Raw genomic sequence first — 14203 nt, forward strand, 5'->3', positions numbered from 1 at the left:
CAGCAATGTAGAGGTTAGGCATATTGAGTTGGGGTAAGAAACTAGGGTTAAACACTTAAAAGAATGTCAGGCATTCTGTGCCAAGGTCACCATTTAGCAATTTCACAAAGAACTAAATGGAATGCCGAAAATAGGTTACAATAAAAATCAGGTCAATGAGAAGATAGAAATGAAGAACTTAAATTATTTATTTCTTTTAAAGATATATCAGACATCCTGTAAGATACCATCTCTGTTCTGGAGAATACTTTATTCTCTACTCCAGTTGCAGTCTTCCAGCAAGAGATTAAATCATGCCATTTCCAGAATGTTTTTAGCCTGTTTTGCTTTCCTAGGATCATTCTCTACTGAATGTTTGCAATGAAGCAAAAATAAACTACAAAACACTGCAATTTCTAGTACATCAATTTATTGACCTTAATATTTAGTTTCACTTTGCAAATGCAACCACCTTTGAAGCATGCTTATTGTTCTTTGCTGCATTTTATTTCAAGCTAATTTCTATCAATGTAGGTATCTGAGGTTTTGTGGCATATCTAGTTAAATGAAAGAAAAATCACTGAAGTGGTCTACTGCAACAATGAAATACATCCAGGCATTATCTGTGTAACACTGCCATTTGTACCTCTAAGGGTCTAATTTACTTCAGCAATGTTCCATGAAGGGCATTGGCCAATGTAAAAAATCTGTATTGAGGATTATAGTCAAATATATAATTTTAACATATCCAAATGGATGCATGTGTAATTACTGAATCTATAATAACTAATATCATCATATCTGAAAGGTGAAAGGTAGGATTTTCATGCTTGTATCTCCAATAAATTGACATGGTTTTCCTTAAGAGTGAATTGATTTTATATTACCGTAACTGGACTAGAATAGACTGAAATGTTCTTTGCGATGATTGTCATTAAGTGAAACAAGAACATTAAAATGAGTAGCTAGGCAAAAAAACAGCCCTCTTATATCTCTGTAGAATATAGTACCTATTTGTTTTGGAATGTAAAGACCAGAATCAGTATCAACTTTCTTGATATAATTCACATACCTAGGTGATTTATGTTTTTCCAATTTGCAGATAATTCAATTGTTCTTCCATTTCTTCCAATCTTTCAAGTGCACCCTGGGTATTTTTTCATCATTTAATAGAGTCTAATTGTTTTTAACCCACATGTCAATACTGTCCAAAAGTTTGTTAAAAACATTCCTTCAGAATTTGGATCTGCTGAATTGAAGAGACCTGATTTCAGCTCCACCAGATGCAGAATTGTGTTTTGTTTTCTGGTTATCACTGTCACACAGCTTAAAACATGTATGCTTTTCATAATGTTGTCTAGGCAAACTGTCAGATGTATGAAATTCAATATTGGTATATGCAAACACCGCAAACTTTTCTTTAAGGAGTAGATGGGAGAATATGTTCACAATATTAGGAATCCTAGACTATATTTTCAAGTTATCTGAGCAGCTATGATTCTCAGGTGGAAGTGTTATATATAATATGTTAAAAATATTTTGCTTTCGTTGCTAATGATGTGTTCCTTTAAAATTCCAATTTGAATAATTTGTCATGTATCATTATTTCTGTTAAATGTATACAGTATTTAAGATGGATATTTGGTGGCTGTCTTTGTTCTCATATCTTATGATCTAAATTATGAGGTACCAAGATTGTTTCTCTGTTTATTTTTTCAAGTTATGTTTAGAAATACTATAATAAATATGCATTAGTGATATAAGATTAAGAATTATATCAAATATAATATAAAAGCCATTACCTATGAACTCATCCATGCCTCATTTTGTGTAAGTTTTATTTTGTGATCTCTTGTTCACTTAGTATCTTATTAAATTCTGGTATCTCAGTCTTTCTGAAGTCCTGAAATGGTAATTGTAGCAGTTCAGAAAATGTCTTTCATTTCAATCAATAAAAAAATTCTGTAAAAAAAATGACTGAATAGACAACTGTTCCACATTTATGCTTATTAAAAACTGACATAAACATACACAATCTGTACAAAAAATTTCCCACATCCCATGTCACTTTGGAACAGTAATCTTGAAAGACATTGTCGCTTGGGACCTGCCACGGCCATGTCCTCTTCCTCTACTTCTGCCTCAGCCTCTTCCTGCAACAGTTTCCCTTTTCTTAGATTTCACCTTAGGTTCACCATCCACAAGTAGTGTATCCAGAGATAAACTGCCTGGTAGAATAAAATATCAAATGTTATTTCTTCAAATACTCAGTGTTTCCAGCTGTACAGTTTCTCTGTTCTTCAGGGTCATTTTCACAGCTTTAAGATGTGTATTCATGCTGACATCTACACCACTGGATCAGTGGGTTCCAGTGATTAATCTCCCTGAATGGTGATGGCATCTGAATGAAAATAACTGAACCAAATTGCACTGAAGTTTTTGAAATACCTTTTTAATTACTCAAGCAGTTACTCCCTACACTGACGCAAGGAGTACAGAAACTGATGTCAAGGAGGTGAGTGAGTTCAACTACATGTTCTGGGGGCCTGGAGAGAGATGACTTTGCAAATGGAAACAGGTGAAAATGAAGAAAGCTGTGTTGAAACAGAAATACAAGTCAAAAGGAACAGCAATTACAAAGAATCATGCAGGAAGGAAAACTATGTATTGATTTAGAATGGTTGAGTTACATTAAAATAAACCAAATATGCTTTGCTAAAGTTTAAATGTGCAGCCATAGTTTGAGTATTTTTGGTTTATATGCCCTCAAGTAAAGGAAAAGCTGAAAGAATTAATCGTATTTGAAAACCATATTTTACTGTATTTGGATTAGACATTAAATTTTCAGTTTTATTATAAGTTGTACTATGTTATTTTATGACATGAAAACTTATTTATGCTGTAAATTTAGACTGCTATAGATTGCTTAGGTCCAACTTCAAGCAGATCCACATTTTTTATGTCATATTAAATATTTATTTTCTGCAGACTGACTTTGGAGTAATTCTTGAGCCAGGAGGGGAGGAATTAGTGTTGAAATTGCTGAGATCTTAGGTCAAAACGCTACAGAAAAAAAATCACTATGTAAAAAACAATGGCTTAGAGGCAGTCACCCCTTGCCAGCAATTCCAAGAGTTGAGGCTTCATGCCTCAAGACATGGTGACAAGAGTTGAGTGAACCAGAAATTGAGACAGTGAGGGCTTTTACAGGGAAAGAAACAAACTGTGGGTGTACGGGAGCAAGGGAGGAGGGTGATAGACTGGGGAAATGATAAAGGCCATTTTGGAAGCCCACAGGGAAGTGGTCTTGGGAAACCTGGAGACACTGGCAGATTCAGAAGGCCAAAGGGATCCAGCTTATACTTTGGAGGCAGGGTGCTGGGAGTGAAGGCACGTAAGCCATGTCAAGAGCCTGGGAGGCAGGGGAAAATTGGAAGGGGACCAGGTCAAGAAGGGTATGGGATGGGGTGCAGAAGTCCATGGAGATGACTGGCTCGACTGTTTTTGTTTTGTTTTGTTTTTAAATGCAAGTTGACATTTTATTAATATATTATCATTTTGAACATGTATTAGCATAACTGTTGTGGTTGTAAATGGTGTAACCATCACCCTAAAAATCAGAAGCAAGACAAAAACATATGACTACTATTAGTCAACATTGTTCTGAATTTTCTAAATGAACACATTCAGAAAAAGAGATCTACAGTATAAAAATTGTAAATATTGCCATTATTTTCTGAAACTGTTTACCTGGAGGATCACTTATAAATAATTTACTAAGAAATCTGGGAACAAAACAATCACTCAAATCAATGGATATAAAAAAGACACAACTACTTCTATGATGAAAATATTTATGAGAATAAAATACGAAAGTAGAGGAAAGTATGAGAGGGCAATAGCCTTCAACTAATTTTCAAAGATAGTAGTAAATGAAAATAATTAAAGCAATGTAGTACTGATGAATTCACAGACAGATCAGGAGAACAATATAGTGTGTGTATCTACTTCTGTATCCCTTCTAGGTATCCACATATCTTTCTATATGTAAGATATGTATCCATGTATCTTGCACCTGATGGAGAAGGAAGGATCTGGAGCTTCTGCCCAGAATAAATACAACAGATACCACTTAAAGAAGCAGTGCCCTGCCCAGAGTCAGAAAACATTAATTCTATGGAGAAGTTTATTCAAGTGAAATAGATAAATTTCAATTTCTACTTTTCATGTTTTTGAAATCAGTAAGAAACTGCACTGGGAACTGAGAGTCAGATATACATGTAGAAATGTTGCTGCCTACATCACTCTGCCAACAATCAGGCATGGGAATGGCCAAGTCCTTACTTCAGGGAGTGGGGAGAGTGATAAAGTTAAAAACATTTAACAGAAGTTTTTCTTAAATTTTTTCCTTAAAAATATTTGCTTTCCATGTTACAGAAATGCTATATGCTAATATTTGGTTTATTCTGTGAGCTTTCAACTCTGACTTTTATGTAATGGGCTTGTATATTTTCTATTTGATCATATCTCTGTCTCATGTCCCCACTAAAAAGAAGAATTCTTAAGGTCAAGAATGATTAGCAAGATTGATTCTTTGCCTCAAGCATTGTAGGACTATTTTTTTAAATCTCATGATATTGACAATAGTGCTCAAACTAATAGGAGTAAAAAAAAATGGACTTATCTGGCTCTTAGAACATTTTATAGAATTATGCAACAAGAATAAATTTAAATATTTTTAATGACTTCTGCACAACAGTTACTGAGGATGTAATTAAGGAGGCAAACATAGTACCTGCCTTCCTTGATTTTAGAGTCTAGGGAAGATTTTAAAACCGAAAATAAACCAAACATACTTATCTTCTATTCTTTGGAGATAGCTCTCTAAACTGCTCAATTTGTGCTACTTATAGGTTAACTGAAGATAATACTAAATACAATGTTTATTTCTTTCCATTCCTTATCAGATTATCTCTTCTAGAATTTATTTCTACACTGTTTTATCATATCAGTTAAGTGCTTTTTGAGATTCAGTAATACCTGACAGAGAAAGTTAATATATACTACACTATTTAATTTCTAACCTATCGATACTATTTAATTTGAATTGCCTTTAAGGCACTCACAAATAATAGACCACCTACCATTTAAATTCCATCTCAGCCTCCGAATATAATTAAAAGAAAAGTAAGAACAAAAGTTGATTTTCCCAGAATCTGGGAACAACTTACAATGTTAGCATTAATCAATGTTAAACATGATACTATATTATTAGCATTTACTTCTTTACACTGTGTGGCTATGCTATGTACTCAACCTATTATGCTGCAATAATCAATGCAAAAGCCTCTTTATGCAGCCTTTTCAAAGCATTAAAATTCAAATCCAAACCATTAAACATTATATTTCATAATGTTTGCCTACTCTTAATCTGCAATACAACAATTAAAAACCATAAAATAGTGATGTAAAATCTATAATGAACAGAGTTATTTCCCTCTGAGATTTGACTAATATTATGACAATCTGCTTTCTTGTTACTATACATTTTAAATGAAGTGATGTGTCTTGTGCCAGTATTTAAAGACTCTCTTTTGGATTCCTACCAAAAATAGTACTTCAGGCTAAACCTCAAAGACAAAAAACATTTAGTAGATTTGTTGAAATAGAGTTTAATATTCACATTAGTTGAGGCTCCTTTTTTGATAGGTGATGTAATTATAATATAGTCTCATTAGAAATTTACAGTAAAAGAGCACACCACAACTTCTTGAGAACAACTCACAGTTATTCTCTGAGAACAATTTGGGAGATATCATAGAATATTATACTTTTTATAAATATTCTTGAAAAAAGTGAAGAGTCTAATTTTAACGTGGGATGAGGAGTGAGAAAAGAACAAGTAATATTTTACCACTGAAATTCAGAAACATATTAATTTTTTATTCCTGTAGTAATAAACTAAAAAGTAGAAAAGCAAAGATTGTTAGACATATTCTAAAAGCTTTGAAAATCAATTTTATTAAGCGATCATTAAATTACATTCTTATTTTTCTATAAAATTAGGCATCTATTTTGCTTTAAAACTTTTAAGTACATATAAGTTCTAATTACTGAAGATACTGTCCTAAATATTCTATTGTTAAGAGAATCAATATCTTTCCATTATACAGATAAAAAGCACGGACAGAAACACTGCGCCAATAAGAAAGCACAGAGAAATATAAGCTTTCAGGATGCTAGGACTGTTGCAGACACCTGGGACAAATCCTATCTCTTCCTGTGACGATACAGAAAATGAGAAATTGATGTAGTTTCTTCCACTATCAGCCAGATTATTGAAACTAGAGCCCAGGAACAGGAACTAAGAAATCATAAGCAAGCAGCAAGCAACAGCCTGCGCCTAAAATATCAGCAACTAAAAATCTTAGAAGTTCAAACTTGCTATCTTTCTGTTAGGGAGTAATCTCTTTGCCTGCTAGGTAATGGAAATTTTTGGAGAAAATTTGTACGTATGCCAAGTGCCACCTTCATTTGGCATACGTATAAATCTCAACTACAGCACAGACATCAAAAGTCTGCTATAAAATGGGTGTCCATATCAAGTCTCATAAATACAATGGAAGCATTTTTGGTTGAAGTTAGAGCATGTCTCCCAAGGTAACTTACGACACTCATAATGCAAACTTAAATGTGTCTGTCCTCGCTAAATCTTATTGTCTTCATTACAAAGATACTACGAATTCAATCCACAGTGAGTAAATGAAATTTATGAAATAAATGTGCACATGGATGCCCTGAAATATTTAATAAAGATCATTAATCTCCTCTCCAAAAAGGCAAGGGCACACGATACTTCTGAAACAGATTCTAATCTTATCCACATGTAACATTCAACTAAATTAAGACAAATAAATAGAAACAAATTTTTAAAAATAGTCAAATAACAATATTCCTGATAGAAAACAAATTATCAAACATTTCTGAGAAGACAGCAATACTGAGAATGAAGGACTCCAGTATTAAATGAATTTCTGAAATGAATAGTAAAGGGCATCAATATAAATCTACACATTTTAAAAAATTATTGCAAAACATTATCTTTTCAGAGCCAGCCTACCAGAACCTTCAGTGTGTTCTTTAGTCAGACCCATCCTAACCCATTTATTAAAATCTGAATGATGGACTGGGTAAAGAAAACGTGATACATATATACCATGGAATACTCTGCAGCCATAAAAAAAAAATGAGATCATGTCCTTCGCAGGGACATGGATGGAGCTGAAGGCCATTACCTTTAGCAAACTAATACAGGAACATAAAACCAAATACTGCATGGTCTCACTTACAAGTGGGAGCTAAATAATGAGAACACATGGACACATAGGGGGGAACAACACACACTAGGGTCCTTTGGAAGGTGAGGAATAGGAGGAGGGAGAGGATCTAGAAAAACAACTAATGGATACTAGGCTTCATACCTGGGTGATGAAATAATTTATACAACAAACCCCTATGACACAGGTTTACCTATAACAAACCTGCCAATTTTACCGCTGAACTTAAAATAAAGGTTAAAATAAAATAAAATAAAATAGAATCTGGCTAGTCCGACCCACAAAAGCAAAAGATAAACAGTCAAAGCATAAATGCATAGTCACATCACCCTCTTGCTCCCTGTATTCCAGCTCATTTGTATGAATATTACCCCTTGCTTTCCAGTCGCTCCAAGGTTCACTCTGACTCATTCACAACAAGGGCACTATCTTTTGACAATGCAGTTTGGTCAAGTACTATGTCCGACCTCAGATTCCTCTCAAGGATGACCTTGAGTCTCCCTTCATGGCCATGCATCACAACTACATTTGACATCTACAGAATCCTATGGGACTGACTTCCTGGAAAGCTCCTAGCCTACGAAATAAGATTAAATACTAATTCTATGGATCAAGGTGACCCCAAGGGTCTCATTGCTCTGGGAGGACATATTGACACAGTAGTGCTAGTCCACTCCTTGGAGCTGGTGCGTATCACTTCATGAGGACAAATAAGAAGCATCTCTTCTTGTATTCTGTGCAACCCTGATAAGAAACACATACTGTTTCTCTCACAGCACAAGGTCATACCTAGGTATGATGGAGTTTGTAAAAGAGTATGTAACTGCAGAATCAGGTAAAGCAAAAAGGAAAAAACAGATATGGGAATAAGAAGAAACTAGCAAACTGTCCCAAAGGCATTTATTGTTTATGAGGGACTTTGCATGTACTTACTTAATATTTAGCATAACCCTATTAAATAGAAACTACTAGTATGGTCCCAAGTAACTTGCTCAAAGGTGCAATAATAGAAAGTGGAGGACTCAGAATTCAAACTCAAGAGTCCATACCCTCTGCGTATGTCTGTATATGTGAGAGATACATTGTGAGAGATGTAGATGTAGGGAAGGCTTCATGGCCCTCTCATGTCTTATTACCCTCATGCTCAGGAAGTTTTTGTGCTTTTTAACCCCTCTGAGAACATCTGGTAATCCTGCCTTCTACAAAGAGGACAACCGTGAGATCTGATTCTGGCTGAGAAATGGGGTGTGGGAAAATTGGAGTCAGTGACCCATTATATTAACAAACACCACATCCTTGTGCTGAAGTTATGGAAGTAAGATCTTGCACTGGGAGCTCAATTTTAAGGCTTTAGTAGAGCACAATAGCCAAATCTACTGAGCTTCCCTATGTTTGCAGTTCTTAACCCAAGGACAGCAACAGAGCTGATGTTTTGCATGTCTCTTTGTTGTCATCATTGACAGTTTGCTCGCCTTACTCAAAACGCTGCCTTCTAAACATTAAGAATTATAGAGCTCATTTGCATCATATGTTTACTGGCCCCTGGAGGTCCATTCTAGAACTAGGTGTAAAGATTAATGCATATACCATACTTTTTTATCACACTATTTTGCCCAGACCCCTTATCATAAAGAAGAATCGGTTAGGACCCAATCACAAAATCTGATACTCAACCATGTGAAAGAATAAGAGTAAAGCAAGAGTCAGAGAGAAAGCGTTCCATTTCCCTGAAAAGTAAAGATGATAGGATTTCATCTAACAGTTGAAAGAAGATTGTTGGCTCAGTGTTATCTAGCAGCTCTGTGGACCAAGCCTTGACTGAGAGAACTCAATTGCTCTTTAACAACAAAGTTGTAGGAAGATAAACATCTGAGTCACTCGTTCTAAACCATTACACATTATTCCTTTCTTTCCTGCTTCTGTGATTCCAGCTCTATATCTCAATGACTGAGTCACATCTAAACTATGCCTAATTTTGATGATTCATTTTAAACGAGATACTCTGCTTCTCACACCTTTTTCCCCCCATTTCTCCTCACCACATAATGTGAGTTCATTAGACTAAAATCATTTTCTGTTTTGTTCACTACTAAATACTCAGTGTCTATAACAGTATCTAGCCCTCATAGTGTAGGGGACGAAGAAATACTTTCTTAGAAGAAATGGTAGACCCTTCTAGGCTCCTTGGCTGGGCTGGTCTGTGAATTAAATTGACATGAGACAGGTTAAAAGAAAAAAAAACAACAACATGGATTACATATGTATGCACAGGAGTCCCACAGAAATATGTGGCTCAAAGATGCAGCCAGATGATTGAAGCTTTTATATCATCTTGAGCTACAGAAAGGAATAGGAATTTGGGGTTTCTGAGGGGGTGAGTGGAGGCAAATTATGTGAGAGTCAGGGACAAAATGTATAGTAAGTAAAAGTTGTTTATTATGCAAATAAAAGTTTCTCTGGTGATAAAAGTTGTCTTCACCTGAGAAAGAGTAGCTCTCTTCCTGGTACATATACCTTTACTACCTCTACTAATGAACATTTCCTTTATACATGTAAATAAAGGGGGAGTGTGACACTTCATTTCAGGTAGCTGAAGAGAAGTAAAGAGCTTTTCCTGCTTTGGCTGGTTTTCAATTTCTTTCTGCTCAAAGTAAGCAACATGCTGAAGTGGCAAATTTTGAGGTGGCATAATCTGATCTCCTACAGTCATATTTTGGGGTGGTATGTCTTTAACTATCATTTGCACTCTATAAATAATTGTAGAGATAAAATGAAGGGTACCACGAACTGTAATTACGGATGAGACGCTCCTCTAAGCATAGTCTCGGGCTTTTCAATTGCCAGCAGGGATTGTTTCCTGCCAGACATATTTTCCAAGGAAAAGAGAACGTTTCCATTCATGTATGATGAATAGCTTGCAATCCAGAATTACTCAAAAATAACAAGCCCTGACACTAAGCACATATACGTGAAAGAAGTAAAGATCCAAAGGCTGCTCCTGCATCCCTACAATTGCTTAATACACCCTTTAAAATGAAGGGAGAGCCCTGTTTGGTGGCGCTCTCTCTAAAAGTTTAGATGTGTTGCTGAACAAATAGAAAGTATGAACTAATTGACAAGGAGTAGCTTCTAGGCAGTTATACTACAATTCCTTTTATGAAAAATAACAGGCGAAAGAAGCATTTGATTGTTATTTTCAAAAGGAAAATGGACAATTGCCATAAATGGGAAAATGCCAACTGGTTTATTTCATATTGATTCATCAACTATTCAAATATTTTGCAGTTGTGACCTTCAAAAACTGGTGGAAAAGATTATACAATTTCTTAGCATGAACACCTATATTTTACACTTGTGATTCATTTAGCCCAATATTTCAATATATTTATACATACAGTTACAATACTTTACGATAACTCATAGGTTAATGGTGACTATCAGTTACTAAAAAAGTCTAAAACATTTTATTTTTATTAACATTATGTCACCACAAAAATTAAAATTTAAGTACAAATTGTCCTTTCAAGTATCTTGTATAATTAATTATCCAGATAAATTCATTCCTATAGGTTCTGAATAGCTAAAGTCATGCTTTAACATGAGTCTCCAAATATTTGAAAACATGTGATCAGATAATACAAGAAAATATTGATAGAGGGAGGGGAAATCTTGATTCTGATACTGCATATACCACATTAAAAGTGTGTGAGCTTGGACAAATCACCTAAATTCTCTGAGCCTGAGATTTCTTAACTGTAAAAATGAGATAAGCTCTCGAGCTTGGTTTTACAGGATGCTATGAGAACCCAATGCAAACATTCATATGAATGTTCTTTATAAGACATCAAAGAGTAATATAATTATTGGTTTCTATAGCTTCTATTTAGTTTCCAATATTATTTCTCATTACCTTTATGAAAACTGGCAATTCTATCATTCTTGTCAGCTTTAGTATTGTGTATTTCATATTTGAGCCCTTCCTACTGCACGAATCAGTAATTATTATCTTTGTTCCCATTATTCTGTTGAGACTCTGTAGCAATCAATATCTAATGAGTCTCCTCCTAACTAGAATAAACTGAAAACATGAAAATTACTGCTATTCTTTCTATTCTTTACCACCCTGCTCAGGTAATCACCAGCATACTCTGAAGAATACCTTCTAAAAATTACATTTTCAATGACTTTCTTTTAAGGGGCTCACATATTAAAAGAACCTAAGAAGCATCTAGAGTCTTGGAGACTTTTACATTTCCCTTCGTTGCATTCTGTCTCAGTGGAATTATTAATCTCTAAATCGTTAGGAAAATTAGAGAGCTGAAAACCATTTAAATAGATCTCAAAGAAAGACCAGTGGAATGGATGTCAATTGGTTAATAGTATAAAAGTAATTCCTGGTTGTACTAAAGGAACTCCACTAAATTTTGAATTAGCAAATATAAACTCAGTGAAGATGTACACATTTAACATCTTTGTTTCCTATATTTTTAGTACAGCTATGAAAATTAAAATTGGTTGTTGCAAGTGGAAATAGATTTTTTTATCAGTACAAAAATAATAAATTAGCTCCCTTGAAAACCTAAATGGTGAAAGTAAAAAATAAATAAATAAACAAACCGCTAAAACTAATTCCAAAGTGCACTTGTGGATGTGATTGTGAGACAGGACCATAAACTTGTGGCACTTTTAAATATAAAATTGTAGGGGTGGACTGATGTGTGTGATTATGAATGAACATCTGCATCTTGGCCTGTCCAAACCAATTTATTTGTGAAATAGAAAACAAACCTGATAATCATCAAATTGGCTTATGACTTCCCTAATAAACTGACTGAATACTTGCTATGGAAGATAGTATTAAATATGATTGTCAAACTCATAGTAGATGTCAGTTAATAGAAAATAATAAAATGAAATGTGTAATTATATATGTTAGAAATGTGATGATACTCAAGACTGTGGAATAGTTTTAAACTTTTTTCCCAGTGGTATATCTAACTAAAGCAAAGTTCCTAAAAATAGATTTTCTTTAATTTGAATCAGAATTTTTCCCAAAACAGAGGAATAAAACCTAGAATAATGAATTTAAATTATTAAAATTATCCAGTTTGTCTAGCTAATTCACTTCATAGATAACAGAGAAAAAAACCTAACCAGGGCAGATCTAGGAATCACATTACCTCTCTTGAGTCCAGTGCTGCTTCCATTACAATTTGCTGCTTAAATGTGTGTCTGTTGGTTGTTGTGTTGTATTAAAGATAATGATATTTGATTATATTGTATATGAGAAATTATTCTACAGACTAAGATAGTATCTCCATTTCTTCACCTAAAACACAATCTATTCTTTCAAGTAGCTCATTTATTTTTACAAACATTCTTTTATTTCAGTTTGTTTTCCTTCTTACCTCAGAATTAAAATTTGTTAAAAGCCCATTGAAAAATTATTTCCAGAATGTTTTGTTATTGCAATACATAAATTTCCCTCCCAGTACTGTGTATCTTCAATGGAATTTCATGATTTTAGTAACAAATCACTTCTAAGATTAAGAAGTTTAACAAGTAAATCAAGTATCTTTCGGATTATCTTGTTCTCCATAATATAGAGACATAGAATACAAGTTGAAAACTACCTGTCACTTTCTAATTCTTTTTAAAACAACCATTTTTATGTTACTGACTCAATCCCTTTTGCTCTGATATGCTTGATGCTTGATAGATGATGATATAATAGACATATCCCCACAGTTATATGCAGGGTTATACCAAATTCATAGAGCAACAGTTGTAGATTTACCCTTTTCTCATCAACTTTAAAAAGCACATAAGAACGTAAGCAAGTGAGGGTATTTTCACAAATATCCACACTTAATATATTTTTAGTTGCAAAAAACTCTTAACACACCACACATGAATTGTCACATCCCAGGATATTTTGACAGATATCTAGCTCACTTGATAGATAGGTAGGTAGATAGATAGACAGACAGATGATAGATAGATAGATAGATAGATAGATAGATAGATAGATAGATAGATAATAGATAGATAGATAGATAGATAGATAGATAGATAGATAGATAGATATAGATACATAAGTAGGTAGGTAAGTAGGTAGGTATGTAGATAGTTAGCTAGATGGAGATAATTTTCTAGAATGATAGTAGTTTCAGAAGGAAAAAGAGGAAGTATGGCAATAAAATTATGTTGGCATTAAATCCTTAATTATTAACCTTAGGAAAATTAACTGATGAATTACAAGGAAGGACTGTTGCTTTCAGTCATGGTGGAACAAATGGTGCTGGGTTTCCCTTCACAGTGGAAATAATTATACACTGTCCCAACCATACAAGGCAACTGTTTTTAGGCATTAGAAATTGGCCGGTGCAAAACTGTGATCTTTGAAAGTAGGGGAACACTTTCAAAACGTGAGCCCTGTATTTTCCCAGCTTTTTATCCAAGAGTGCCTTCTGGACCATGATGTAGGGAAGCAGAGCACAAGAAGTTCTGCTTAGGTTAGAAGGCAAAGACTGAAGTTTGGGCTACTGTAGAGGCTAGGAATTGTGGAGCAAATTTTAAAGAACAGGAAAGTGACAAAGGAGGAAACAAAAACATTTGCATGGAGATTCCTGTCTCTGAACCAGAGTTGGGCTAAGTTAGTACAGGGCAAGAATCCACAAGGTCTGGTGGAGAATGTTTTATAATGGATAACTGAATAGAGCTATCAGAGGTCATGCAATATTGGGAGATACTGCAGTTCCAGCCAAGTGAGAACGAAGAAATCTCACACAGCACTTTGGGTATCCAGGTGAGATTTTTGGAAGGCTGTGTTTTAGAATGATGGCTTAAACCCTAGTGTAAGGAGCACACATTAGGACAAGTGCAAA

This window comes from Hylobates moloch, unplaced genomic scaffold (assembly GCF_009828535.3).
Source record: "Hylobates moloch isolate HMO894 unplaced genomic scaffold, HMol_V3 SCAFFOLD_12, whole genome shotgun sequence".
Classification (NCBI taxonomy): Eukaryota; Metazoa; Chordata; class Mammalia; order Primates; family Hylobatidae; genus Hylobates; species Hylobates moloch.